Source organism: Bison bison, unplaced genomic scaffold (genome assembly GCF_000754665.1).
Source record: "Bison bison bison isolate TAMUID 2011002044 unplaced genomic scaffold, Bison_UMD1.0 scf7180017864302, whole genome shotgun sequence".
NCBI lineage: Eukaryota > Metazoa > Chordata > Mammalia > Artiodactyla > Bovidae > Bison > Bison bison.
In genome coordinates, this window is record NW_011494874.1 from 3,602,003 (window position 1) to 3,605,379 (window position 3,377).

At 60.9% G+C, this 3,377-nt stretch overlaps 1 protein-coding gene across 1 annotated transcript in view; it reads right to left on the minus strand.

Annotated features, from left to right (window-relative positions):
* Nucleotides 1-3,377, minus strand: part of EVL (Enah/Vasp-like) — a 54,173-nt gene that overhangs the window by 18,323 nt on the left and 32,473 nt on the right. The gene's annotated exons all lie outside the window — the stretch shown is intronic.

Below are 3,377 nucleotides of genomic sequence, written 5' to 3' on the forward strand. Positions count from 1 at the left end.
CCTGCCCCGCCTCTGCCCCCGGTCCCCCAGGAGACAGTTTCATGCTGGCTCTCAGCCTCGCGACGCCCTGGCCCACCCCATCCTCTCATCAGCCCTCTGTCCCTTTTCTTGTGGGTCTTCGCGTGGAGCCACTTACAGGGTTCAAGCTCATCCCTTCTCATGGTGATCCCTCTCTCCTTCCCCTTGAATGGCGCCTGTGGCTGCCACTTCTTCAGCTGCCACCCTGCCCTCAATCCCCTAACCTCGAGCTACAGTCCCCCCACTTCCCACGAAGCCGTTCTAACTTGGAATTGCCAACCCAGTGGGTCCATTTTATTCCGACTTGTGAGCAGGGGAGCGACATTCCAGCAGGAAGAGTCAGGGTGGGGATTTTAGCCCGTACCCCTCCCCACGGCGGGATGCCCTCCTGCCTGCACCCAGGAGCCCGGAGGTGTGGTGAGGGCAGGTGACGGGGGCGGCAGAGGATGAGCGAGCAGCCGTGGAGCCTTCCGGGCCACGTTCTTGCCCTTGACTCTGAAGGCAGGGCCCCGGCAAGGGCTGCCGCGCGTGCCTAGTGTTCAGACAGGGACTGCTTCTGTGTTTCATTTACAAGAAAATCAGGCTTTGGCTCCAATCTGAGAAAAACCGATTGTTCATTCTCTTGGCCGGCTCAGGTGTCACCTCAGGTGTCACCGGGGAACCGCAGGCAGTCAGGGCGGCGGGGGAGGGACCAGGGCAAGCTGGCCTCACGCCTCGCGGCCGAGCTGGGCAAGGGGCGTCATCTCCAACCTAGGGTGAGGGGCCAGCAACGCTCAAGAGCAAGACAAAATCCACGATGGGCAGAAGGCCCGTCCCGCAGGGTGCGCCAAGCAGCTGGGAGGTTAGCCGTGTGTGCCCTGGAGCGGGGCACGGCAGGACACAGGGTAACAGAATCTCCAAGCTGAAACAGGTCACCTGCTGCCCCGCACCGGAGCCCCTGGTGCCTCCAGGCCGCCCTCCTGGCGACGGAGGCCTGACCTCCCAAGGGAGCGGGTTCCTTCCAACATGGAGGTCCCAACCCAACCTACCCACGCCCACGAAGGCCTGATTTCCACTCCTAGGGGTGATGACACGGGCGGAAGCTTGTTCTGTGTTCCTACACTTGACAGCCCGTTCTGTGCTGGAAGCCTGCTTCCATACTCGGCAATGCCCAGCCCTAGGCCCTGCCGTGGGCTGCGGTCAAGTTTTCTGTGAGCCTTGTCTATCACTTCCTGGTTCCTGTGTGGATGCTTTGGCTGCGAAAGAGGAGGGTCCAGGTGGAGGGCAGTGGGCCAGCTGCCTGATGGCAGGAGGCCCGCCCAGCACTACAGGAACATTCCTCCCTGGGAGACCCTGCCTTGCTGGGCACCCACGGCTGCACCCAATTGGGCAAGAGAAAAGACGCCTGCGGGCTCTTTACAGAGGTGACTGCTGCTGCTGCTGCTAAGTCGCTTCAGTCGTGTCCGACTCTGTGCAACCCCACAGGTGGAAGCCCACCAGGCTCCCCCGTCCCTGGGATTCTCCAGGCAAGCACACTGGAGTGGGGTGCCATTTCCTTCTCCAACAGAGGTGACCACATACACGTATGTACCTGGTGGCACACGGGAGAAGTGAGAGAAACGCCAGTTTTCTCTGTCTTTAAACACCCTTTTCCTGCTCCATCTATTCAACACACAATAATTCTGCTCCTTTTAAAAACTGGTTTGTCAATATGTTCAGTATAGGTGTTGGGAGAATTTTTAAAGATCAATAAAAAAAATCCCAATTAAAAAAAAAATCTATGGTGGAAGGGAGGTCTTTTTCTCTCCTATTCCATGAGGCCCAGGCCTGAGGGCTCCTCCCCTCCTTGTTCTCAGGAAACCAGAGCCAGAATATGAGAACAGTGCTTTACCGTGGCGTCAAGACACTTTTCTTAATTTAATTTACATTTACTTTAATTCTCACAATCCCAGCAGACAGGTCCCAGGAAGACTTGTAACAGGTGTGGGAATGGCCCAGAAAAGGTTAAGTGACACAGCTGTCAGCAGCAGAGCCTGGCCCAGACTACCCGAGAAATGCCACTTCCTTTCTTAAATTCAGCTGGAGTGTGTGTCTACTGAGACTGGCCTCAAGGATGAGGTGTGCAGGGGGCAGCCTGGCCGGAAGAGCCCTGGGTGAGGGGTGCAGCCCTCGTACAGCACCCGGGCTCTGCCTGGTGTCCACGTGGCGGGCAGTACTGCCCACTCAGCCCGGTGTTTGGGGATCAGGCCTGAAACCCGGACTCCTGCCGAGTTCCGGCCTCAGCTCCCGGGCCTGGATCTTCCCTCTCCTGGGGCTGAGCCCGTGCTCTGGAGCCCCTGCCTGGCTGGGGCCGGCCGCGCCACACCAGGATCCTGGCTGGCAGCGAGCTGCCGTGGACGTTCGGGGTGTGCACCCCTCGCCCTGCCTGCTGGCCTGGCCTGCCTCCTGATGCCCTCAGCCGGCCGGCCCGGTCCTCCTCTGGTACGGCGGGCTGAGCGGAGCCCCGCGGCTCTCTTGGCGACACGGCTGGGCCTTTCGACACTACGGAGCAGGGAGCGATGACTCTGGTTGTGTAAGGCCTTCGTTCCTCTTGACCGCAGGACAAGTAGGTCGGTTTTGAGCTGCGAGGGTCCTTCGCATTAGGACGTGCAGGCCCTCCGTCTCAGGGCAAGGGGTCTGTCCAGGGTCACATGGGGCGCGTCTCCGTCCTGCGGGTCCATTCCACTTGCTGGCCATGTGCCCCGTGGCAGAGGCGCGAGGATGGGGAGGAGGTGCTGCCCTCCAGAAGGGCTAGGGCCCTTGGGACATTCGGGCAGAGCCTGTCCACAGTGCTTCCTGCTTTGGCATCTCAGGGTGGGAGTGCTGGGCAGCTGTCACCACTCCCGTCTGTCCAGTGTCCCGTGTCATTTCCTGGTGGTGCGATTAGAAGCCAAGGTGGAGGCCCAGGTGAGCCTCCCGTGCCCCGAAGCCGTCTTGGGCCAGCTGTGCCCCTGCCTCTGGGATCCAGGTGGGGACACTCCCCCGCCAGCCCGCCTCCTCAGATCCCAACGGGGCCCACCCGCCTCTCCCTCCCCGCGCGGCTGCCTCAGCATCTCTCCCGGACCCTTGCCACTGTCAACCGAGGGGCCCTCAGCCTCTACCCTCTTCCCTTTCTCCACATTCATCTTCCACACCAACACTGGAAGACACAAGCCTGACCCTTACGGGGTCCAGTTCAAGCCCATCCCCATGGCCACTTCTCCTGGAGAGCGGCCCCTGCCCCCAGTAGGCCTGTGGTACCTGCTCACTAAGGCCGCACCACCTGCTGTGCGCCCCCTCCCCGACTCTGCGGGCCCCTCATCACCCCTGGACACCTCCCTCACTGCCAAGTCTTCAAGGCC